Genomic DNA, 27,675 nt, shown 5'->3' on the forward strand with positions numbered 1-27,675 from the left:
AGTTCACTGAAATTTTGCCGGATCGCTTGACAAAAAACCCAGCCAAACTTACAGTGATATATCAACTTAGTTTGTTATTATCTTCTGACCACTTGGTCGAAAAGCCTATTATTTTATCCTATCAGTCATATCACCTACTGACAGTCAAATGACTACTACAGCGAGGTGGTTTGAGCCTATCCCACGCTAAAACTCCAAAATCTCTGCCCACTGATGCAGGCTGGCTTTTTTTTTTTCAACTTTTTCTCTTCTGGGCCGTATGCCTCAAGGCGCTTTTATCACGTGAATCCGTTACACGACGGACGACTGCGAAATCAAAAGGTTTGTGGCAATTTTTGATCTCCCTTAGCTTCTAGCCAGTCAAAAATTATCCTAACCTTTCCGAATATAACCGACAGCCACATCTACGGGCTAACCTCCTCTGCTAACTGCAGAGGAAGAAAGTATTGTGGCTAGCATATAACAGAAGAATGATTGATGTATCTAGTGAACGGATATCGGTTCGCTTTTGTTCAAAGTTCTCATAGCAGCGATGGCTTATGATAATCTAAAACTGACCGTGTAAATGAGTTTTTTGTCAACGACATTAACTGGTTATAGCTTTCTCAGTTTTTTTGTTCAAATATTTTTTAGTGAAATCCTGCGTGTTTATAGCTTCGCCTCGTTAAAAAGTACTCTTGATTTTGTTTCGTTCTGCGAACAATTTTTTGTACGGCCTTTAGTGGACTTCGAGATATAAATATTTATCTTGGTCGTAATATAAGCTACATGATTTTGAATTGAAGATTGACGTGCAATGTTCGTATTTCACTGATATACAGCCATCCCAGTACAATCGGAAACCGTTTTCAAATCACGATTTCGTTACTTAACTTCGCTAAAATTAGCCAACTGACAAAAAATCACTGATTTAAATACTAAACTTGTTGAAAATTGCATTTTGCTAAACACCGTTATATTTATAACAAAAAATAAAAAATATCCATGTTAATAATCGTGGCAAAAAGGTGCCGAAAACTTTCTATCAAATACATAGGGCGGTTTGTGGTTGTTCTTTCAGACACCCCTGTCTACAGTATCAATTTCTCGTTTTCAGTAATTAACTGGACGCTCACACTTACCGCGTGTTTTTTTTCCTCAGTAGTCAGTGTTCAACCTGCCAGCGACGGACCTGATAGCAACGCAATTTCTGACGTATGACGAGCGCCCGTTAACCTACACTGCTCATATAGGTGAAGACTGCTGAGTCAGCTGACCAATACACAATACATGGTGGGATGGAGAACGCCTTAAGTCCCAGCTGCAAAAACGGTGTGTGGGCTCATTCACTTAGACCTGTGTAGATCCGTTACCATATTGCTTGTGGCATACTACAACGGTTTTTTAATAACCGCACGCATGCATATATGAGTATAACTTACCGATCAATTAATCCCACATTGTTAAAGGTGTTTGTTATCTGGGTTTAAGTCACCACCACCCTTATAACTATCGCATGAGCGTTTTTTATTTTTCTTTGCCTACTTTTCTTTTTTTCAGCGTTTTTCTTAACTCATTTGTACTTTTATGCTCGCTTGGCTACTGAAAACATGCTTGGGTATAGTTAATGAAAATGCGAAAATAGCGTTTTTGCTGAAGAAGAAAGAGTCGCAATTTTCTGTCCACCTCTAAAATTATTGCACGAGGCTTTTCCTTCGATCTTGGCTACGCCAAGGTTATGTGTATTGTTCTGGCTAGAGCTCCCATCAGCTGAATTTCTGTGTAACTGACTCTTTCGTGGGCCATAAGAGGATGATTTTATATAACGCGGATACGTTGCGTTGTAATCTGGTAATTTTTGTGAGCATTGCCACTGATTGTAATGAATTTTTCATTGCTTGCTTTGACTTCGAATTAGCGTTTCTTTCTGTTCTCCGAATCTGTTATTTTATGTTTGAGTTTGCTTATTCCCTAGCTTATTCAATTACCAAGTTTTGCTAATTGATTCTGTTCGAAAACTTTTAATTCTGCCGTTAGAATATTCCCTGCTGCGTAAGACAAAAAAAAAAGGTCCGTATTCTGCTTGACTGAAACTGCTGCAGGATTTTCTCCAAGCGTAGTTTCTGTCGTGGCAACAAAACTGATAAATGTGTTCAAACATTTGCTACGACAATTTCCTCTTGATCCATCAAAACTGAACGAATTTTGTGCACACGATCTGTTCCGAAATAGAGAACGATGTGAGAAAAAAGGAAGTCATGGTTTCAGACCTCCGCCACATCCTACGGATTGGATATTCGCGCGTTTCTCTCAGACAAATGGCACGGTGATTGCGCAAGCACTCCCTGTGTTTGACATTAAATTTGCATTTACAATTTTTTTTTTTACGTCTTAGGTTGTTAGTGTGGCGAATGTAAACGAGCTCCAGAGTTTTGAGTTCAGATATTCGTTAGTCGAGAAAAGTTTCTGGAATGTTGATCCGCATCGTAAGGCGGTCTGCATTTGCGGCGATTTTAACACTGACCGTACCAATCAAAATTTTAATTACCCATTTCTCAATTATCAGCGAGTGAAAGATCTCAGAGATCAGTTATTAGCTAAAAAAAACGCATCAATTCTTGCCTGACAGCTAAAATTTTGACAAAGTTTAGCTATTAGTCAACCCCATAAGTACCCTCTCTTATGTGATTCACCGCAAATCGAAGACAAAACATAACTCTATAATCATACCTCGTTATCTCCTATACACTAATGTGCAAGGCTTGGAAGGTCATACCAGAAAACTTTTTTTCCATGTTTCTATCGAGTTCTGGGAACACTCATGAAAGTTTGGGAGAACTCGAAAATGCTAACATTTCTCGCTCCCCCAAGCTTTTACTTGTGTTTTATTTCACAATTAGGCGGATTATAATCTCTAGTTTTCAATCGCGTATAGAAATCGGTAGTGAATAATCTAATTGTCTTCGTATAAATTTACTAGTCTTCAAAACTTTATCAAAATCTTTTTCACAGACACTTCGAAAACTCAAAGAAGTGTCTGCCATATTATTAACACTGAAGCGCACACTGCTACACTACTCACTATCTACAACAGAACAGATAGTGAGGGTCATAGCCAATAAGAGAAAGGCATTCGATAACTAGAATGCCGGTAGATTTATACTAAAACTTGTTAGAAACACGGAAAATGTTTATATCTTAACTTGTGGCGAAGCCACATGGACTGGTGAAGAATAGGCATAAGGCATGTTACCTTGACCACATCCAAAAGTCTCAGGAATTTTCGTTTTATTTTGGGGCAATCATTTCCGATGAGGTTGAAGCTTGCCTGAGCGAGGATATATAGAATAGTTCCTGAGTGAAAACATATTTTAGTTTCTTCAAAAGCAACGAGTTCCCTGACATTTTAACTCCTTCGCACCCGAACAAGATTTTTCTTCGACAAATGGCGCAGACAGGTGTCCATTGCTCCGTCTATAAACACTTTGCTTTCTTTAAAGTAAAGTTCCAAAAAATTTAGTAAGTAAACAGGATGGTGGTTTAGTATCGAAATCCTTTGAACATGAAAATGATAAACTTATGTTTGAAGCAGTTTTCTCGTTGTTGTTATTTATTTATTTTTTTAATGCAAATTTCTGAACGTGCTCAGCATGGCTCTGTGCACGTTGTTTGGGAGTTTCCCACTCCACTCCTTCGCGCGGCTCTCTCTGCAACTGTCATCTCCTATGACAAAAGACCCCGCGAAACCTCGGGTTAATACAGCTGGTTATTTTGTTGCCAGTTGCAACCTTAAACTACTGAAAATTTGCGTAGAAAGCTGCCTTCATTTTGGTTCTGTATGACGGTAACCGCTACAGAAAGTCTTCAGGAATCCCTGCCAACGATGAGGTCGGGCTCTTGACACGATTGCGAGTGAAAATAGTGACTGTTACTAAGCCAATATGTAAAAAAATATTTTAGCAAGTACTTACAATCATACTCAAGGCTAACGCAATTAGTGATCTTTCCCCTTTCTCCTGATGCGGTCATCATTGCCAATACGAGACAATTTTCGTTTATAATGAAATGCTTTTAACAGAGAAGCGTTTGGTCCCCACAGATTTAAAGAGCAGGATTTTAGCAGTTCAAACAATTTGTCGTTGCATGGGAAATTGCACAGGCCATGCTTGTGTAATATTGTGACATCTTCAGTGCTTTGCTTCTGTGTTTGTTTAATACGATTTAAATCAAACATTGATATGTTTGCAGTGTGATTTTCTTGGAGAGAGGTATAACAAAACCACTCGCGCAAGCCAACTCGATCGGCAATCAATACCAGTTTAACAGTCTATTTTAAAATTCCCGTTAATGGAAAAATTTACTTGCGCGCTCACGCAAAAGGTGATATATGCTGCGGCCACCGACCTATGTCTTCGCCATGTTGCGTAATAGCTGAGCTAAAATAATACTGAGAGTCTCGTACACCTACTTTGAATTATCAATTTTAATTTGTGTCTGCGTATTAATTTGCGTTCGCAGAATACAAATTTCAATGGAAAAACTCATTTGCAAATTGAACTTTTTAAAATCGGCTAGGTAAATTGTCTGCATAAATATTAAAGGTTTTGGCCAAAAGAGGGTATTTTAGTAAATATTTTATGATAGAATCTCGGTTTCTTTTTTTCAAGTCAAGGCTTAAATGAAACAGTTTAATCTTTATTCCCCTACTTATGTTTCTCGGTGTTTGTTTAGAATTTAGTGTTTTGAGACTATAGTTTGCGTTCGCAGCGAAAACCTTTGCTTCAGGGTGCGTTATGTTGATTACAACATCAACATATAAACATTACGCTCGTATAACAAGACTAACTATAGAGCTCTTTTGATTTCAGAGTTATAGGCCGGTTTACTTAATATTAGATAAAACAGTGGAGGAGGTTTTATGCCACGAGCTGACGAAACATCCCTATTGAGCAAAATTGTCTCGAATTTCAAACCTGTCTTTTTATATTCAAAGCAAACAAATAAAAAAAGACGTGAAACGTTGCACAGAGAGCAATACACTATTTTATTATTAGAATGTATTCTGTAAGAATATCCTGGATACAATTTGCGAAACTTTAAGAATACTCTAAGAATAAACCTGATGCTGATATTTTGAAAAGAATATAATTTTGTCTGTTGAAAATTTGTAAATACAATGCAATTATATGCTTTTAACCAAAACGTATAAAATTCTCTCTCCTTCTCTATACGGCAAAACTGGCCAAAGAACAACAAAAGCAACACTAGCAGTCAATTCGATGCTAACAACATTTCTGCAAAAAATGAAGTGTGGCGTGCCAGGCTTTATTGCCTGCAGGCTGGATCCAGGATTAGTTCAACGCCATCAAAGTCACATGAGGGGACAGATACACAGTAAAATAAGCTAAAATACGCTATAATCTAAGAATATACACAAAAATATTTTTAGTCTAAAATAAATCGACAGAAAAATAAGAATATTCAGCCTGAGTCAGAAAAAAAACAATATTCTTATTAAATAAAGAGTGTATCATCGGTTGACATATGGAACACGTCCAGCTAAATTCAAACATGCACTAAGTGAGTTTCCAAAGCAAAACAGTTTCGCATAGATTGCCATAAATTACGTTTTTATGTAACGGCTCACAATACAGCCGTTTGTTTGTGGCCTGTGTGAAGAGATCGTATTCGCAGACTTCTTTGTAAAATAAGAGGTTTAAATTTTCAGTCGAATTTTGATTGATGACGTGCACCAGATAATAGAAAACGTGACATCGTCCATGTTACTATTGAAGGCGGCTTTTTATGTGTTTTAAGAACTATGAAAAGTGGCTGGCGATAAGGAGAAAAGGTTAATATTCACTGACCCACTGCGTGCTGACGCACGACTGGCGGAAATAAACGACTTTCACATCACGTTTCTAACAGGCCAACGCGTTCGCATATGGTTGCGTAGTTCATTGTTATGCAGTGAGGGTCGAGAGTTATTCTCATTTGCATTGGTTTGCACGCACTACTACGCTGAGGCCCTCGGCTTTCAACACCACGCCATGGAAATTTCAAAACGCAGCTTTATTTGTACGGTTAGGCCTACCGTCCACACTAATCCTTCACGGAAACGGAGCTTTTTCAAAACGCTTTTCAAACCCGAGGAATTTGAAAACGCCGGCTTTTCGTGTTCGTGTGGACGGAGAACATTTTGAAAACGGAGCTTTTTGACAACGATGACCTCACGATATTCATGTGATTTCCCTACCCTCGGGATAGTGTGAACTCGCGCCCCTTTTGTCGTCCAGTCAGAAGTGTCATGCATCTGAAACAATCGCGACTCGTTGGCAGACGTTTTCCCGCGCTTTGTGTCTTACATGTATTTGCCTGGAAATTTTGTTGGTTCAGTGGGTTGTTGCTGTCTTTTGTGATATCCTATACTTAAGCTTAAGTTTTACGTCACTTGAACGAAAACCCCTCTGCACATAACCGAACGTATTCAGACGAGTTAATTTCACGATTTGTTTTTATTTCCTTGTAGTTGGTCGATAGATTACTCAGTCAGATGTTACTATGTAGAAGGTAAATGTAGGACCAGTAAAGAAAGGCAGTAAAGGATAGTTATTTTAAATTACTTACATTTAAAAACTTATGTACATATCTCGGCGATTTAATCGAAGCCAATGGAAGGGCTATTGAAGGTTCGGGGAGGGAAATCACAAGACTATCGTGGCCTCATCGTTCTCGAAAACCTTCATTTTCAAATTGTTTTCCGTCCCGACACTAAGACGCAAAGCCGGCGCTTTCAAATTCCTCCCGTTTGAAGAGTGTTTTCGAAAATCTCCGTTTTCGTGACGGATTAGTGTGGACGGTAGGCCTAACCGTAGAAGTAAAGTTGTGGATTCAAATTTCGCCGGTTTGAAAAGCGCTTTCGAAAATATTCGTTTTGGTGACCGATAAGTGTAGACGGTGGGCCTAACCGTAGAAGTAAAGCTGCGTTTTCAAATTTCTCCGGCGTAGTTTGGACGGAGCCTTGATATGTTTACCTTGATGTGAATAGCCACCTTAAGTACCCACCACCTCCTCCCATCTGACATCAATAGTTATAGCAAACGCGATCTTATCAAGAAGTCGTGAGTACGAATGACGTCAAGATCAAAACTCGCGTGGTCCCCAATTTGCATTTGGGGATAACTCACCCAAGGAAATTCCTGAGTAAATTTCCAGCACTTTAAATTACTCAGTTTAGCGTTAGATTTTTAATTAATTCGGTTTAACTTTTTTTGTTTGTTTTTTTAATTATTATTTTAAATTCGGTTTAACTTGATACATGGTCCGAAAGTGGATGGGGCAGGGGTTTAAGGTGTAAGGTTCCAGCACTTTAAATTAAATTACTTTAACGATAGATTTTTACTTCGGTTTAACTTGATACATGATCCGAAAGTAGATGGGGTAGGTGTGTAAGCTTAAAGTGAAGCGATAGCGCAACGAAAGTAAACATTTGATGTGTTTTCGCGAACCGGCGAAAAACGAAGTAAAAGACCGAGAACTCTAATCTTCTTTAACCTGATCGCAGCGCTAGACAAAAGGCGAATAAAATTAGACTCCACGAGCAGACGCGAACGTTAGTTTAAACAATATGAAAGGACAAAAACACCGCTTTGTGAGAGCAATTGACACTGTCTGTAACGGAATAAAAAGATGTAGACACAGTCTTATATTGTGAAATCATTTGTCGTATCTTATTATAATCCACTGAAAACACAGAAGAAAGGAGACAGTGTTTGAAGTACAGAGAGATATGTCTAGGGCTTTGTGGTGTCCAGAATCATTTTCAACGTACTAACAATGAAACTCTTTACAAATTATAATGCATAAAATTATTGAGAGGAAAAAGAGGGGATTTAAACTGAACACGAGAGCATTAGTAAAGGCAAAAATGATTATAATTTGGAGAGAGGTTTCAAAGCACTCCATTTCGTGACACGATTAATGTTGACATAAAGCAAATGACATTTTCTCAGTCTTTCAATCGCTTTTTTTACTTTGTTATCCATGAATGTATTGTGTGGTTCTTTTTCATGGTTGTAAATGTCTTTTTGCCACCATTCATAGGTTTTTACTTTTTGTATTCTAACAGCAATGTTAACTGTCATCACATCGAATTAATTAAAAAAGAGTGTTGAATTACATATACAGGTGTAGTCCAACTTTCGAAATACGCTTTTCATGTGACAAAAACACCGTCGTTTTGCAATTGAAAGTATTCTTAAGTTCCTATCTATTTTTAATATATTAAATTATAGCCATTACGAAGAGCGTGAGTAGACAGCAGTACTTCTATAACTCGATAGAAACACATAACTAACCCGAAATGTTGAGATAAATAAACCTGTGCTTCTCCTTTTATCGCATTTTTTTTTCTAAAAGAAGTAGAAAACCTTTTCTCTGTTTATGTCAGATTATAGAAGCACTCTAGGGAGTTTAAGAGGACTCGAAAAAGCTGCGAAAGCATGCGCACTCGATAAGAACACAGAAATTTTCAATTTCATTATCTACGGTGCTTACAATTGAAATGGTACATCATGTACAATGAAATCTACTTCTTGACATTGGCATTTTAAGCTGGGGTTTGCCATCGTTTTTGTATCGAAAAAGTTATATATTAAAAATGTGTCTTGATGAATTTGTATTTAGCGTCGCCCTCAAATAGGCGTTGCTGCTCTTTTTCGAGTAAGCATGATAATTAACAGAAAACATTCAAATTTGGTGTGACCTTGGGGAAAAAATTAAACGTTCACTAGCCTCGAAGAAAATCCAACCGGTATCTGCACAGCATGCACCAACCTGTTTCAATCTCAAAATCGACGAGACTTATTTGGAACAAAAGATTACCATAGCAAAACATTATGTAGCTCAACAGTTCTCAACAAGAATCTCTTCAGTGTTACTTAGAAATCTGCATAACAAAATAAAACAAGCTACAGGATCAAGAACTGTGATGATTTGAATCGCGCCTGGGTGATGCAACCGTTTCTAAAATATTTTGGCGGAACTAACGGAGAGACCGTGGCTGAAATCTAATAGGATTTTGATTATCTAAACCACAATTGGCCAATTACATTCGAGTGATTTTGGCAACTGAAAATAGCGCGTCCCATTGCGTTATGTATTCACGCTACCTCTTTGAAAGTCTAACCGTTTTGCATATGTGGTGCACATCTTCGAATCTCATGATTGTTGAGATCTTTTGCAAGATCGAATTGAAGACATTGGGAGAACGTTATCTAACGCAACAGTTTCCACCGAGAATCACTCTACCATTACTCAGAACACTGCATGAAACATGAACAAAATTATTATAAAGAATAAACAATAATGGCGACATCAGTTGCCGAGTGGCAAATGGTGATGATTCTGATTCTTCTTGTGATACGGTGTAAGTCGAGATGTTTCTTGCCTGCAGACAGTTGCTGCCCGCTAGCTAAAATTTTCCTTCCACCTTTTTAAACAAATAGATAATCTTATTTGAATACAACAGTAAATGTTTACTCCTCTAGATAACAAAGCAGTGATCAACAGCTATTCTGCCCTCAGACACGAAAGAGAAATGTATGCCGTGATGCGTAAAGAAAATGTGTGTGTGTGTGTGTTATACCGCAGGTATTCAAAACCAACGTTAATCCCGAGATATTCGGATATAGATATGGAAGATATAAATACAGGGGATATAGAGATATGTGATCTTTACTTCTGTCTGTCTCTCTTTCAGCCTGTATGCCTCCCTTAGCCTCGATGTGGCTTTCTTTTTTTGCCACAGAAACTTACGACAGAACATTTTCTCCAAGGATAGCTGGCTTCTGATAGCCAAGGCTTTGTCCTTCATCATGGGCTCTTCCTATCATTGCGAAACTATTCACTTTGCTATGTTTAATGTCAGCCTTTCAATAGCCAAACATTAAAGCCGTTGCTTCAACCTGTGAATAATTTCCTTCAAAGAGCTATTTAACGTACAGAATTGCCGTAATTAAGGACATTGAAGGGCACTGGATGCAAAAAAATATCTATCTTTTACATCTACGATATGGTGGACCTATTTTAGCCATCGCTAAAGAATACAAGTGTAACATTTTAAAACACTAGCTAGCCCTTTTCCCTATTTGGCCACTTATGGGAAGTAAAATATGTATTCATTACCTCGTTTGAATTATTTCTAAATTTCTTACCTCCAAATATTGCTTCTTTTTAATTTACGGCACAAAGGACTTTTTCGCTGGTTTTGGGTCGCTCGACAAAAGAGAGAATTCTGTTTCGTGCCGGGAAAACTTTGATACCACCGATCGTCCTCGAAAATGTCAATTAAAGCATGTTTAGGTGACAGACATGCCATTGTATCACGGAAGCAGAACTTACTGGAAAAAAATTGTCCGAACTGGGCGACACAATGTACAGTTGTTAATTGATCATGACTATGACTTAGAATTTAAGGAAAGAAAGACTTAATATGGTGAATTAGGGCGGGAAAATTTCATCTGGGTTCGTTTCGAAGTCCGTGAGAGCAGGAATCCATTCAAGTACAACTGTTCTATTGGAATGGACGTAAATGACACGCAGACGTCTCAATAACATAGGAATGTCGAAAAAACTGTCCAATAAATGCTAAATAGGGTCAGCTGGTAACCAATCGGAATCGAGAATTCTGTTCTATTTCTAATTAAAATATTTCATTTTCTTTCAACCCTACAACTCCCAATATTCATCTACGCCTTACAACAAAATACATGCAGTTGAGCCCCGCTATTTCTAACTCTCAGGGAAGGGCAAATCCAGTGGAAATTGTTTTGAGTTCAATCAACGGGATCCAACTCCCGGGGGGGAGGGGGGACTCCCATAAATTTCGGATAGGTGTGTGCCGCGAAAGTTCTTAAACCCTGACACCATTTAAGGATGAATCAAACGAAAATTGATACCCTATTTAAGGCCCAAACCCGAAAAATTACACCCTATGCAAGGGAAGAACAAAAACTCAAAATAGCTTGAACGGGTCAACTTTATTTCGTTTCTGGGTGTTTACGCACTTCTGTTTTAGCTGATTCAATTTAGGCACCCTATTTAAGGATCACACCGGGACACTATGCCAGCATGGGCGAAAATGATACCCTATTTAAGGATCGCGAACCTCAAAAAACCATACCCTATCCCGCGGCACATACCTATATAGCCCATATAGGGGAGTACCCCCCGGGGTCCAACTGTATCAAAAATTGATCAAAGAGAAAAGTGTGAATCAATAACTGGACGCTACTGTTTTGATCTACGACCAAATCCTCAAAACCCAAATTCAAAGAAATGTGGGGAGTTAGAAAAGAGAATTTAATATTGCATCTTTAGCATTGCTTTACGCCTCCTTCACGCGTAATCAACCCGCTCAATGAAATGGTAGTGTGGCCTAGCTAGATCGATTGTCTTCTCGCAAAAGAATATAGTGCAACCTGTAGATTTTTCTCTTACTGTCTTGATATCGTAACGAACTATAGGTTATGTAGATACAATGTCCTTCAGCTCCTAAACGAATCTGGAACCCCCTTTATCGCAAAATTTAAGGTCTGCTAAGATAAACAACTAATAGACAAAGTATGAATGAAAATCCATGGTAAGTTCTAGACAGCCTTAGCTCTATTGGCCTGGGGGAGGGGACAATAAGTGCCCGCGCTAATTTCAAACCTCTATAATGACATCAAGTACAAACTCATTTCCAGATTAAATTTCACTTTCGACTTTTTAGTGTCTCAATAAACCTTTTATCGACTTTAATCTGTGACGAGTCCTCCATGCAGCTAACGAAAATCCATACCGCTAACGCTTGTTCCGGTTTTGGAAGCGAGCGTAAAACAACTAGGAGTCTTGGTTCATTCCCAGCCAGGGGATAGCAGTGTATTACAGGTCATCCCCGCCATTTCATCAAGTTGCGCTAACAGTTCTCAAATACGCATTTATTCTCTTGGGTGGCGCGTGACACAGTGGGTGGAGAGACGATTAAACTGAACCTTTTTGTTGAGTTAGAAAGGCCCCAGGCGTCCGCCGCGCGGGGGACTGAATTTGTGAAATTATGGGCAAGGAAAATAAAAGAGAGTTGAGCACATGGAATTTTATGGCGTGCTTTGTCGATTCGTGTTGCGGTAGATTACAGGCTCTTTCCCTGCCCGAAAGAATATCCAGTGAGAGTAAACTGTCTAATCTAAGAATACGGCAGACCCTGCTGTGCCAGGGCGTGATCAGTACCCTGTAAACTGGGGTGGGACCAAAATTTATGTTCGCACACATGACCCGATTACTGCCAACATCAAAAGTATTAATTAGACCTTCGAAAACTTTTTGGTCAGCTGTGAAACTATTGTAACGGGCAAAGGGTCAAACTGATCGAATTACCGATAAAAACTTTGCGCCTATTAGAAAACAGGCAGAAATTTTGCACGCACATTATTGTTTCCTCCCTTGCCTATAGTGTGTCGTTTTCAAAAGTGGTGGCGCGTATTCTAGCTGGAATTATACCCTACCGGCATAATAGCTCTAAAGCTTTTTTCGTGGTTAACTTTTCTCATTTGCACTACAATGTAATCTAATGTGGAGTTGTGGCAATTTGTATAGGTAATCAAATGATTTCGAGTACAATTTGGAATAAATAAGCAAAAGTAAATATTTCAAAGACTGAAACAAATTGCACGAGCCCTTGGAGCCAGGGCAAATTTTAGAGCTTTAAGTGTTTTTTTTTTTTTCCAAATTGCACGAGAAACATCATAATTTGATTAATTGTTAATGATATGCATACAATTTAGTCTCAACCTTCTTTCAGTTTCAACTTTTTGCACTCAATTTCAATTTTTTTTTTTACCGTTTGGGATTAGTTGACTTTTTCGCAGCCAATCAGTAATTTGAAATTTTAACATGTATATTATTACAGGAAAAAGATACAAAACTGCCCGAAACTGCCTCGCGTACATGCTGCATTATATATTGTAGAGCAAACGAGAAATGTTAACCGCGAGAACGGTAATTAATATGCCATGTGAATATAAATTGAACCATGTGCTCGGTTCTGTTGCATCCTCGTGCGTGTCTTAAAATTTTACAAGAGAAAAATTGGCGTACCTCACTCTCTTCTCAACCAGGAATTGCTTAGCTCGTCGATAACAAGCTGTTCTAATCGAGGTTCTTAAGATCGTAAGTGCGCATACTGTACAGTGCTAACAAACGATGTCGCAAGAAGTAGTTTCCCAGAGCAGCAACTTCCCTTACGTGGGTTCTTTTGCTGGCATGAACCGCGACCGCTTACAACTTCCGTTGAACGATCCTGACGTACAGATGGCCCTACTGGACAATTTCAAAGAGCGCCATAAACAAGCAGTAACGCATTTGTCAATTCATTTACGGCCTACGATCTCATTTGCTACGCAACGACTTGGAAGAGAAAGTGCGTACGTACACTGATATGGACAAGACGTGTCATTCCGTATGTCAAATTATCCATCCATCAATCCACAAAAATTATCTACATCGTGTAGCTATACATTGTTTAGTACGCATAAGCTTGCATAGGTCGATAGGCAATGGTTTTAATTTTCACCGGATTTTTAACGAGAAGGCTGTATCAAAGGAGTTTAATGAATCGCGCTTTTTCTTTGCGCTGTCAGTACAAAGTTGTTTTCAAATAATCCAATATTTATCCAAATCGTCCGACGCATTCCTAAATAGCAGTCAATGTTTTTCAATTTTAGAGTCAGTGAATTAAAGATTGATTCACCTAAAAAATAGAAACCTTGGCGCACAAAATCAAGCTTAACCGTGGGAAGTATTGCGGATTTCCCTTTGTCCTTAGTGTTTGCGGCGTTGTGATTATAATCGTTTGAAGTAGTTTTTTGAATGGAGAACACACAGTAACGTTTCTTGAAGACAGTCGAATACATGAGAGCTCTCTCTCTTATGTAATAAGCCGTCAATAGATAAAAATCGAAAATCACAAAAGCGAACGAGGTCTTGAAAGAACACGGCTTTTTTGAGGTAGACATGTAGCAAAGAGGTAAAATGAAACTATTAAGAAATTAAACAAGGGTGGCTAGGATTGCCAGTGATTGTGATGGGTTACAAAGAGCGGACTTTCTTGACGTACGTCGGCCATCCTTGACGGAAGTTCTGACACAGGCATCGCATTTCTCATCGTCAACAACCCGCGGGGTTTGCAATCTCGTGATTGGTTAATGAACATTTATAAAAAGTGACCGCGTTTAACTTTTGGTTGTAATTATTGAATTTAGCACGGTGTTATAACACCAATGGTAAAAGGTAAAGCCTGCGTTGAGCTGAGGGTCTATAGTGCCAGAGCTTATCCCGGTTTCCTTAGCAAGAAGCGACTGGGAGTATTTCCACTCCCTACGGGATGAGATGCCAGTCCATCTGAGGGATATCCCCCAGCATTAAATCCGCCGGTATCCATTTATACACCCGGGTGGAGAAAGGCACTGTGAGAGTAAAGAAGAACGCAACGCAAAGTCTCCGGCCAGGGCTCGAACCCAGACCGCTCGATCCGGAGACTGGCGCACTAACCTTGAGGCCACCGTACTGCGCCTCCAACTAACACCAGCGAACACCAGTAAAAAATCGAAAAGGAAATCGTAGATTTGAATGGCCATTCAAGAGTGTATTGCCTCACTTGAAGATTAGCACTTTATGATATGTCGTGAAAAAGCTTTTTTTTCATTTGCTGCTTTTATTATTTCCAGGTTTGTCATTACCTGTTTTGTTTTTATACCTTATAAACAAGACTCTTCCTGTGTGTGAAGTTCTTGGATTTAAAAGGGTAGTTTCAAATCGCTAAAAAATGATCAGAGAGATCGGCGCGAGCGGGCTCCCTTCCATTGCTGCTTTTATTGGAAAAAAGTGATCGCACGGCCAACCGGCAAAAGCTTTCAAGTAAGAGAAGGTTCAAAAACATCAAAATTTAGAAAATTGTACCCTTTCCAGGCTTCAGGTATATAAAACGGTAGGGATTTTACAAGTTGAGATATATGGAAGGGAAGGGAAGGGAAATCTGCCCGATTAAGCTATTTAAAAGTACTTTTAATTAAAATATTTTCAACAGACGCACCTTATGGCTGTATCATTTAATTTATTAAGCACTACATGAAATTGACAAGAAGATTTCCTTCTTTGGCGATTTGTTCATAATAAGGGTTGGTAATGAAAGCATGTACACGAAAGGGGTACCTTTTCTGTCAAAATGGTACACAGAAGGGTAAGGGGTTAGACCTCGGGGCGGAGCCTCCCCGTATAGAACTTTGTGGAGTACCCCCCCCCCCCTTCCCACCCCGAGGTCTGTACTAGTTACTTTTCATGCTGTTGAGAAACTTGACACGTAGGAGCCCCAGTGTAAGCTCGATTACCAGCCGCTGTTCGAGAAAGGAGCCGAACTATCTGATGGTAAATGAGTTACCTAATAATTCTGCAATAAGCTACAGGTATTTGGGTGTGCACTGAGAATTGACGATGAATTTCGGAACACACTTCAACAAAACTTATAAGAATTAAAGCGGCTGGGAGAATCAATCTATTGCGAAAAATTCGTTTTTCCATTACCTGTGCTGCTGTTGCTGAAAGCATTTACAGGGTCGTGTCTGTGTTTATTTACTGTAATTTAACCACACTTAACTACTCAAATTCACGCAAGCAATAGATTCGTAACATTGAACATCAAGGCCTGAGTAGCATAGCTTCAGGACTTGAAAATATGAACATTCGTATTCCATCGGTTTACAGCTAGAGTAAAGTCTGCGTGTAAGAACTGAACCTGGACTTCAATTTATGATAGTTCACCATTAGAGGTTAGAAATATTAATTCTAGAGTTTTATTTCGACAAATTAAAAGGTCAACGAACTTTTTTGTTTGTAGTTTTTATAGGTAATTTTTAAATGTGATTTTTATATGTACTTTTTGCTTATGAAGTTTCTTTAGATTTTTGGATTTATGTTTACTTTTTAAGTTTACAGGACCCCTTGATAACAGAAATATGAACTCTAGAGTTTTATTTCGACAAAAAGTGAACGAACTTTTTTAATTTGTATTTTTTATAGGTATTTGTTAAAGTGATTTTTGTACATGCGTTTTACTGACGAAATTTGGTTTTTAGATTTTTAGATTTATTTTTACTTTTTAAGTTTAACAGGACTCCTTTGATAACTGTACAATTTGTACCGATGGGTTTATCCTGTTTAAAAATTCGTATTATTATTATTATCATTATTATTATCATTATTATTATCATTATTATTATTATTATTATTAGCCCTCGCTCACTGACCACTCACTCTCTCTTGGGGAGTAACATAGACAGGATTAAAGAGAGTGGTGAAAATGGAGCCTCAGAAGCCTCAAAACTCAGGATATGCATGCTGAGGAAGAAGGGATGTTGGAAGCGTAGAAACGTTGGCGAAAAATTGCTAAAGGAAGCCGAGACGCTCGGTCAGAATGGGCAGGATAAACTATAGTTTTTGATTTACGTTTTTGACAATTGAAGTACAGTGGTCTAGACTTACAGTTCAGCTGCCGTGATCACAGCTAAATAAATAAGTACATTGTAAAGTGCCACTAACAAAAAGAAGGAAGTTTTAAATGTTGTTGGTTTTGTTGGTGAAAATACAGGGAACAGTGTGGATTGCATTCGAGAAAATTTGCACTCGACCAAAATGACCAAAACCTGTTATAGTCGAATCGCTCAGTCGCTCGTTGCTCAATGAATAGGCATGGAAGCATGGTTCTATTCGGCTTACTTCGTAAAATAGTTGGTGACGCTGGCGGGCCAACGGGCCCTGGAGTACAAGTTCAAATGAGGTCTTAGAAGGCCAACTTAATATACATGTCATGACTGTTTAGTTTACTCGCGACGTATACTTAAAAAGAAAAAAATATATAATGATATTAAAAAGAAAACGTTGAGAATAGATTTGGTACATACATAGAGTTACATTAAGCTGTGGTTGTTCACAGCTGATTAAATCGACACCTCGTCACATGCCACTTGCAAAAAGGACACAAGTAAAATTTTGTTGATTCAGTGTTCCAAAAATTTTGAAATACAAATAATAGTGTTCATTGTGTACGAGAGAACGTTGCAGCCACTTGATGCATTTTCAGTAAAAAAAAAATTGTGCTGTCCTGGAAGGACATGCTGGTAATTATGAATCAATAACAGTTGCAGAAATATCGAGGTTTGCACGCGATTTCTGCTCTCAGTATTGTTGCTTCACAGTTCCCTACCACCGAAACGTTTCCTTGAGTAACCAATGACTGCAAAGCACAGCGCGACAAGCAAACTTTTTGTCATTCACTGACAATCGTCTACATGGCTTTGATATTCATTGCATTTGCGTTTTCATTTCTCTCGACTTATTTTAAAACATTTTCAATAATCTTAGTTCTGATAATTTGCCCGTTCATCATGACAGTCCGTGTTGTACAGTGGCACACTGGTTTTCATCAGCCGCCTGCTTTAATGCTTAAGTTAATGCTTAATTTACTTTTAAAACAGTAATAATTATACTACGAGGACTAAAACTTAAAATAAATCCAACTTTACCATAATGAAATCTAATATATATTTAAAACTATTGTAACCTAACTATTAGGGGGACTTTAGACGATGTATCGATTTGTAATAAATTTGATAAAGGCGTGCTGTATTGATGCCTAAATGTAATAACTTCTATGAGACGATTTAGTACGGACAAAAGTTTTTTTTTTTAATGACGCAATTAGTAACTTTCTGAACTAGAAGCTTGAATATTACTTATTATTAAAAACTGGATCATTAGACAATGCAATTCGAGAGTTTTCATTGACTTGGCCGTCATGGGTTATGAGCCGTTATACCATGCTCTACAAATTTTTTTGGGCGTTTTTATTTTTATTTCAGTCTAGTTTTCTATAACTTTGGGGTGTTTTTGATAAAACTATTATTCCACTCGCGCTTGTTGGATATGAGAAGGTTATAGCCAACTCGGCGCTGCGTACCTCGTTGGCTCTCTTCCATCTCATATCTAACGCGCGCTCGTGGAATAATTGTTATATAGTCACGTAATTATTGATATTCGCAATAGTGAACGTGTCTCAATCAATTTTTTCACAAAATTGATATTGTCAAGCGTCACCTACAAATATTAAGTCCCCCTATTCTGAGGGTTGAGCCATTGGACTCGAGAAAGGCTTGTTATTGACTTTCACTCACAGAGTCAAACCGCTAGTCGATTAATGTAGTCTTAACCCGGTTACAGCTGTGCAGGACATGAAGCCAGACTTTAAAGTATGATGTCTTACGTTTGTGGATCAAACTCCTGATTGTGACCTTCCTAATAAAAGCTAATAAGCAGTACTTTCATGAGCTAAATTTTCATCACGCTCCAAGGTGGCCCATGAATTTCTCTGTTGTAAATTAAACCCTAGCTTGTGACCATTGAGATGAAAGCTGTTGAGTTAATTATCCCGCTGCCTACCAGTCAATAATATCTTTTTTTAAAAAAGTGTTGTTTTTTTTTCTTTGAAAATGAGGATTATTTGCGGTTTTGAACTTGCCCAAGAATCTTAGGCAGTCAAAGGGGTAACGCCCGTAGCTACGACAGAGCCCTTACAACTCCGCTTTTGTTCGTTGAGTACAACGTACCCTGGAGCGACTGCAGTATCTTTTTGTTTATGACTTGAACTAGTAAGGAGTTGTGTTACATTCAAATATTGAATCTGTTAACGAAAGACTTCGCATACCTCGTATCTTCGTGAAGTTCAGTGTTTTCAAAATGGTCACTGTAGTATCCTTTCTCAAATGCACGCTCTGCAAGTTACACTGAGAAAACTAGTCGTACTCTGTCGTGGTCAGCAAGCCAAGGGTGAAAAGTTAAGGTTGTAAGTATCACGCCTTCTTAAAAAAAATAACTTCTCGTCTTTCATGAAACCATGGAAATGACGCTTTCGACTGTCAGAGTAAATCACAGTCTTGTAAACAAATGTCACACGCTTGTCCAAAATGACCTCTATTAAATGGCAATCAAACGTGAATTGATTAAGATATAGTATCAAGGCCGCTTTGGCGACTGAAAAAATAATCCTCAAATTTGGTATGAATTGTGTACTAAAGATTTCTTGGTCAGATTAAGGTAAATTTTATAGAACAACCTTGCGGCAGCGTGGCGAGAAGCAAGATGACAAAATGGTCGCTCTAAACTTCGGGTTGGACAGTCTGGATTCAATCCCTGACCGGGGTCATTTTGTTGTGTTCTTGGGCAAGACACTTTACTCATACAATAGCTCGCTCCATCCTGGTGTATAAATGAGTACTGGCGAGCGAAATGCTGGGGAGAGGGGGAAGCTAATTCTGCGATTAACTACAGTACTTCAGGCTAGCTGTAAAAGAAATACTCTTAGTCACTTCACTCTCTCCTCTGCAGAGGCTCCCTATATGGGAAATTGAATAATAATATTAAGAGGCCTCTGCGGAGGAGAGAGGTCACTTCATGCTACCGAAACCCGAGACAAGCGTCGGTCAGGTGGACCACTAGGTAAGGTTTCAAAACGGCAACTGTATGTCAGTGACGTTTAAGACGTCACTGATATAAGTGCTACAAGTGTATTCGGACGATTGTTTCGCTTTGCTCGTGGAGCTGTTTGTAAATATGGCTCTCCGGTCGCTAAGAGTGGGACAGATTTTTACCAAATGGCTGTTTGGTTTTTATCTGGCAAGTTCAAGATGCTGATAAGTGTACTAAAAGAAGGCCGGCTATATTTGTTATAGAAATAATAAAAATTATAGTTGTTCGACTTTTCGATGTTGCTGACATCATATGTCAAGGTAAAAATGACAGTGTTATCGCGGTGTGAAATTTTCCACCAAGAAAAAGCGCAATATATACGAATATATCCCAAGAAAAAAATGACGTCTGCGTGCTCTGTGTTCTGTTTTCTTTTCCGCATTTTCACACTCCCGCTTTAACCTAGCTTCGTTCATGCTTTTTTTTTGCGCCATTCGAGTATCTTTGAAAACTGAACTGAAAGAAATTCATTCAGGTTTCACGGCATCAAGCAAGGGGCTATAACCTGGCTAAACCAACGATATATTTCAAGGCAACATACTACATATAACTGCGACATTGATACGCATAGCATGTTGCTCACGTTTGGCGATCCTGTTGCACCATCTAACTCCTTTGGACATATTGCAACAGGGAAACCAAACTTGTGCAACACTTTGCGTGCGACAGTATATATATGGGTTATTGACCAAGCGTGAGGTTAAGATGGGTGGATATTGGCCAAGTTCTTTTTTTGCGTGTTCAATGTCCATAAACTCTTTAAGTAAAGAGCGAGGCTAATATCCAATAATCTTGATCGAACAAGCTTGGTCAGTAAAGGATTTATTACATGGCTTTCGTGAAAGGTCTGGGACATAGAGGGTAGTCCCGAGCGGAAAAGATAGCACCATCTTGCCCACTCGGGAAGCCAATCACAGCACGGGATTTGACTTATCTTGCCCGCTCACGGCGCTAGCCATATAATAAATTCCGTTATGTTGTGTGATGTTGGGCGTCGAGCAGACGAGTGTTAAGGTGTTAAGTGTTACACGGACAACTTGCAACGGTGATTTCTCGCGCAACTTTGTTGTGCGAAAAATGGAACTCCGTGTAAAGTGATGTTACGCGAGACGATTTTAAAGGCAGCCTTGGAAATTTGGACAATAATGTTACAAGTTTTTGAATCGCTTTCAAAAACTTGCAACAGGTTGCCGCAACGAGATGTTGCGCTAAAAGTCGCCCTGAGAGCCATGTTACACGGCATCGATTTTTAACGCAACATCGTTGAAAATCGGCTTTTGTAAGATGACCTTTACGTGCGTGCACGGTTGCGGGTGCACACGTTACGTGCGTGTATTACGTGCGTGTGTTACATGCTTGTGTTATGTGCGTGTGTTACGTGCGTGTATTACGTTCGTATGTTACGTGCGTGTGACCAAAGAGCATCTCGGCTTCTTTAGCTTAACCCACTGAATCGAACGCTTGTATGGTGAAGAAAGTATCACCCTACATCTAATCTCTTGTACCCTTTAGTGTTGTTCTCGTCCGGTTATTTTCTACGCATGAGATGCTTAAGCAATCAGAATACGATTCAAACACAAAGGCGCTTATTATCTAGGAATGAAATTATTACAACTATCCGCAGTTAAATAATTATAATATCAAGAATTCGTATTTACCCAAGTCTGTGATAACACCGTTGTCGAATGCACGCGGGCACTGTCCCCGGCGCCAAGGCAAGGAAGAAAATTACTATGCTAAGGATAAATACCTGGGTAACTTTCAGGGATATTTGGTGCTGACGAATTTATAGCTGACGGGGCAATTATTTCTGTTAGAGTGGCAGTTTTGTATTCTGTTTTGTATTCGAGGTTCGCCTACGTCGATTTCAATTGAGCAACACGCATAACTAAACCACGCGCTACTAGAGCCATAAATGTACTGGTCCAACACTTTTTCAAAATTATTTCCCCACGAAGGCACTATAACAGTCCCTGTCTTAAACTTGCGAAACGGCTCGAAATACAAAATTTATCATCGAGTTTTTATCACTGATTTGTTTTTCTAACGTCTTGTGCGCATACGAGATGATGTTTGTCGTTTTTTACGTTTCTTTATTACAGAGCACTGAACTTTATTTCAAGTATGGAAGGGACCTTTAGTTTTACCCGCCATAAAATTATGAACTTGTCATTATGTTGAATTATTGTCCTCAAATGAGTCGTGCGTTCGTTATTATTTCATGCGCTGTCATGAATTTTCATTCAAACCACACCGCGTCTCCGTGTTAAAGTTTCAATTTTATAACTTTCTTACGTACCGAATCATTTTTAATAGCCTGCAAACAGGCTCCTGGCGAGGACGGAAAAAAATTCGGCGAGCCCGTTCGCATGCAGGCTGCATCTTGAAGGGCATGTAGCGCTCTCTTCGTCGATGGGTGAACATTATGCGCAATCAGCACTAACTAATGTTCCTCAGTGTTTAAATAATTCAAGAGTAAAAAATTATAAATGATAAAAAGGCATCTTTCTCAGTATTCGGGGAGAAAATATGTATGACAAGGACGGTTAGTTTTCGTGCGAAGATCTTTTGTTAAACATTATGTCGTTAGTCTGCGAACGCTCGGCTGACTCATGTAAGTAGCGCCTTCCAAATGCAGATTGATGTAAATACAGCTTGACAACCTTATCTATACCAGTTATTTTACTCGCTGCTGTCAAGTTTAACAACAGGAAGCTTGGCAGCACGCACTGCACACGAGGCGCGGACGTGCGGAGAGAGGAAACTTAAAATCGTGGGCAAAAAAAAAAAAAACGTTTGAAAAAGGTTGACGAGATCGGTAGTTTAGAATGCGGAAAAATAGCTTCTCATCACGTTTTAGAAATTGAGGTTGGTCTAGACTAGCGTTGTGTAATTATTACAGCTGGGAAGATTAGCTACCAGCCTCAATATTGCTTCCAAGAAAGACATGAGCAAGATTTTAGAGCCACGGTTTTGGTTATTCGAAAAATGAAGTACAAATAACAGTGCACGTGTACATGAAGTAACCTCATTGTAACCACTTGACTTTTATTTTGACTATTTTCATAAACAAACGTGTTATGTTCTCCGAGGGCATGCTTATAAATGCCAGTCAATATCGGTGCGGAAATATTCAGTGTAAATAAACGAAGAGCTCACTGAAAGCGTTCTGTTGTCAGCACGATTTCGTTATTCCCTCGCTGAACATTTTCTTATTTCTGGGAAAAACGTCTTCCAATACACACTGAATTCGATAGGCAAAACTTCCCCCCGCCAAGTTACTGATAATAATTATCGATTTTTATTTTCAGAATATTTCTGTTTTCTTTAATTTTTCAATGATAAGTTCTCATGGTTACTGATTTTCATTTTTACTTTTCATTTTTTCCTTCTTTTTTTTTTTTTTACCTTTTCTGTAACTTTGGTTTTGAGAATGTAGCGGTAGATCAAGATAGTTAGAGCTTGCTCTTTAGCTCACAGATTTGTTTTATCAGTCATCGACCGCTGCCGACTTTGTAATGTTGTGTTAGTACCTTGACTAACTCTTATTCCTAGCTGCTCAGTACCTGAAGTACCTGAACTACCTGTTGATATTTTTCACTTGTAATCGATCAGAAAATCACTGGTCACGTAAAAAAAAACAGAGAAACCAAACTTTTCCATGCAAATTTTTTTAGTCACTTGCTTCGAGATGTACTTAACCTGGTAAACAGTGAAGCTTTCGTTGTGTAGTTTTTTTCAGCCCGTATTCGTTTGGTTATCATTGACAAACGAACGTAGGCTGAAGATGTTTTGAAGTATAAAAAGCATCGTCTGTATAGGTTCTTGCGAGAGCCACTTTACATTAATTCATAGTACCTATCTACCCACAGGATTGCACAGAAATGGGACCAGCGGAACTTTCTCGGCTGGCATTGTTGAGTCACAGGATAGAACCAAAACGGCTTTAGTTTCCCTTAGACTCACCCTCAACTGAAATCAGACACCATTACGTGTGTAAGTGAAATGAAAGTAGAGCTTTCATTTCTTGCTGGCGCTACGGTAAATCTGCTGGTTAAACACTACTATGGGACCATTTAATTGAAAGCTATTATTAACAATACTTTCATGGTCTTCAGGTCTCTACAAGGTGGCAATGGTTGTGGATCTTATCTGGCTTTTGCACGTTGTGAATGGGACTGACCGTTTGGGTCAGTTGAACTAGGTGGCTAGCTTTAACTTACCATCTAAAGATTTGTTTTGGAATTGGTTTTTTTGACTTGAATTAGCGATTAATTGTGTTAAACACAAGCATTAAATAAATAATCTATGGACGTAAGCGAGAATTCACACTCTACCTCGGAAAGACGTTCCAAAGTAGTCAATGCTACCGGCTTGCTCCTATTCTACAATCAGTATCACAATTGAAGCCAGAGAGAGTTTGTTTTGTTCCAGTCTGCAAGAGTAAACAACACACGATTTTTTTATTATTAGTAGTATGATTATTATTCTCGCATAGGGTTGAAAGTTAACGTTTAAAGGATTTGCCCTCTACCAAAAAACAAAAAACAAAAAACAAAAACAAAACAAAACAAGAAAAAGAAGAAAATAGTTTTCTGCCTAAAATGGAACCATGGCAACAACGATATCGCCTTTCAGACTAAAAATCTGTATTCACTTACTCTTGAGGACGAGAAAAAAGTGCTTGGCTTTCGTCCTAGTTTCAGTTCTGTCGGTGGAATTTTCTCCGCGAAACTCGACCAGAAAACCGTCTAATTGTGAACTTCTGACGGTTTTTGAAAGGCTGCTCGTCTATCTAGTCGTCGACTCAGGTAGATCGTAAACGGAGGGGATGGAGTTAGGTTAAGTGTGTGTCAGGCCAGTGAGCTATAGAGCCGACCTTATCCTTGTTTCTGTAGCATGAAGCCACTAGGTGTAGGATGGGATGCTAGTCCATCGCAGGGTTACCCCCAGAATTAAATTTGCTGATGTGTGAAGTGGAAAAACAACACGCATATTGTGCGCGTTTTCTTTACGTTTTGAGCCCTTTAGATTCACTTCTTTTAAGGGTGGGATGCTTAAAAACCTCAGAATACAATTCCTGCGAGCAAAAAAGCAACGCTGATCGCAATGAACTAAGACAATTAAAATTAAAACTACTTGCAATTACATAAGTTATTATTATATGCCTGGATTTATGGAAACAGTGTTAACGAAGTCGCGTCCTGCTCAAGCGTTTTTTGTCTCCAAAGTAGACGATGTAAAAATTAAAAGGAATGTTAGTCTTTTTTGCCTCCACGCTCCTATCTTCCTTTTCCTGCTCCTTTCTCTCTGTGTTTTGTTTTTCTTCGCTTGGAGTGAGTTTAAGTGAATTTAAAGTGCATATGGGTGATTTAATTCAAAGTATTGACACGATTTACATAAATCCAGTCATATATATGAAATCGTATTTACCCAAGTCTGTGATAATACTGTGCTAGACAAACATATGTCACCGCCAAGGTAGGAAAAAAGTTGTTGCGCTCAGGAAAAATGACCGAGCGATTTTCAGTAAAAAAATGGGCGCTTAACAATTTATAGCTGACCGAGCAATTATTCCTATGTCAGTAGGAGTTTCGGTTGGAGTTCTACGTAAGAGACGTCAATTAAAAAGACACAAAGCTAAGCCTCGCTTTCTCATTAAGATTTCCCACAAGAGGACGTTCATGACAATTTCCATGTGAAACTAGCGTGGCAAAGTGCACAGATTGTCATTAAATTTCAATGGATGATTTCTCATTTGCTTGGGGTTTTCTTCGTGTATGTTTTATTGTAGGCGTATGTGGTACTTTTTTGTTGTTTTGCACGTACGTGTTTCTTTGATAACTGTTCATAGAGTTTACCTTCATTTTTTTATAAGGGCTTCTTTACCCCTGTAGGTAAAGATTTAAGCTATTCGTTTTGTTTTGTTTTTTTTAACGGCGAGAGAATAATTCGTGTTTTATATTATTGTTCGACAAAAATGAGCTATAATTTCGGTATCTTTAAAATGCCTTGCAATCAAGTTACCACCTCTGCTACATATTTCAAGCTTCAATTTTAACCTTTCAGCGTACCGGATGCTTTTTGCAGAGTGTGTGGAGCTCTCTTTGTATTTTGGATGAAAGATTTCCCCATTCAACATTAAATTGTGTCACTGTTTAATGACTAAATATTCGTAATTAACCCACGGTATTTTTCTCTATTGAATTTTAAAGGTAAACTCAAATTAGCTTCATGTTTAACGATAATATATCTCGCCTTTCGAGCCACGCCAAATTTAATAAACTTGAACTTGAACTTAAACTTGAGGGTAAGCTAATTTGTCAACAATGGGTATGTATGTAAATTTCCCACATTCGATCCGGTAATTTATAGACTTACAGTTTATAAGCACTCTTAAACCCGTGGTCTGTAAAGCAAATATTGCTTTAAAAGTGGCCTTCACGCAGATAGAAAAACAAACTTGTTTAATTAACAAAGCAAGAGTCTATAAAATTCTTCATATTAAAATTTGTGTAAGCGAGGGACCCACACGTGGAATTATGCCACAACATAGCAATTCAAGCGACATCGTATGTTTTTTTTAACTCAGCCACATGAAGCAGGATGTTAATTTATGACCAATACTTCCGACATTTGACCATATAAGGTCTCAGCGGTTGCGCAAAACATAATGTACTATTGCGTGACTTGAATCGTTCCTGTCTGGCCACATCCGGTAAACATGTTTCTCTCGAACTCAACAATATCAAACAGTACATATTTAATTATAGTGGCATTGTTTATCATGACGTGAAAATGAGCCAGGGTTGTTAAAACACAGCACGACTGCATCCGCCGTTTGTACGCCGGACTGAAAAACTGACATGCATATGGCTTGCGGGGGAATCTGAATATGAACACCAACGAAAAGCTAAACCTGCGAGCCGAAAGAAGGTTGCATTGGAAAATAGCTATCTGAATCGGTGTCTTTCGTTTCTTACGTTAGCAGCTGAATTTGTTTTATACTAGTTGATTTAGTTTAGAATCTGCAGTCTCATCTGTGCCATAAACTCAAGCCTTGCTCGCCTTAGAATTAGATCTGAATCGTTGAGAATAAAATTACCCTCGATCACTACATGTTGGTAGCACTGACAGCAGCTCAGTGTTTTCAATTCTGTTCTTCCTTTATTTCTTCTGCCGTTCTAATATACGAGGTTTCGTGTATTTTCTCACATATTTCCTCGACCTGCTGTTCATCTTATGTCTGACAGAGGGTCATCCCTCGTACAAATGCGCAAATTTTAACCACATGCAGCTGTACTTTGTACCCTCTGGGCGAGAATAAACTGTCTTCCGCCATACACCTTCACTGAGCTGAATGTTAGACTTTTTTTAGGAGCTTTAGCTTATTTTGCCTTAGATTTTCTTTCCAAATCAAATCTTGCGAGACAGGCGAAATACTTGGGATTGATATAATATATAATTAGTTTCAGTCGTATAATGCTGAAAAGAGATATATTTTATATTTTAATAATTTACAGGCGGTGTAGTTAAATTGTCCACTAACTTGAAACATGTTTTGGAAATTAAAAGTCCATTGAAGTCAGAATTTAAACAATTGCAAGTGTAAAAATCTGTTTTCCTAGTTTTTTAAAATTTGTTTCGTGTGTGCAAAAACGTTTATTTTAATAATAATTATCGAAGTTTATTTAATGTATACAGTTTAAATAATAACGCTGAAAATCTTTTGTCTGTAAAACTAAGGATCCAGTATTCTGTAGTCGATACGTAATTATTTTAACTCGCTGGTTTTGCGGTGTAAAACCGTGTTTTAAAGTAAAGATATACTGCGTTATTCAGCGGGGGAAATCTCTCATATTTTGAACATTTTTCTGTGCAGGTATTACAAACATCGTCAAGGCTGAAATAGTACAATTTGGAGTCAATTGCGGTTTTCAGACAATACGTTACTTGAAGGGTTGAGGTTGTCTTTGTTTGATAAAACTGTGTAAGTTGTTTGTCGCTTGTTAGTAAAAATTGGCTATTTAGCAGTTGTCAGCATATTGCGCAGGTTGGAAGACTTTGCTTTTAGTTACAATT

The 27,675-nt window shown here is 38.5% G+C and overlaps 1 protein-coding gene and 1 long non-coding RNA gene across 2 annotated transcripts in view; one reads left to right on the top strand and one right to left on the bottom strand.

The window, feature by feature from the left end:
* LOC149097048 (uncharacterized) overlaps positions 1-27,675 on the bottom strand; it is a 347,996-nt gene that overhangs the window by 154,896 nt on the left and 165,425 nt on the right. The window lies entirely within an intron of this gene.
* LOC149097059 (uncharacterized) overlaps positions 1,072-27,675 on the top strand; it is a 34,746-nt gene continuing 8,142 nt past the window's right edge. The window contains exon 1 of the long non-coding RNA XR_016204265.1: positions 1,072-1,311. This is a non-coding gene — a long non-coding RNA (uncharacterized LOC149097059). The remainder of the gene's footprint in view (positions 1,312-27,675) is intronic.

This window comes from Orbicella faveolata, unplaced genomic scaffold (genome assembly GCF_042242905.1).
Source record: "Orbicella faveolata isolate gen_17 unplaced genomic scaffold, um_ofav_v1 contig_47, whole genome shotgun sequence".
NCBI classification, from domain to species: Eukaryota; Metazoa; Cnidaria; class Anthozoa; order Scleractinia; family Merulinidae; genus Orbicella; species Orbicella faveolata.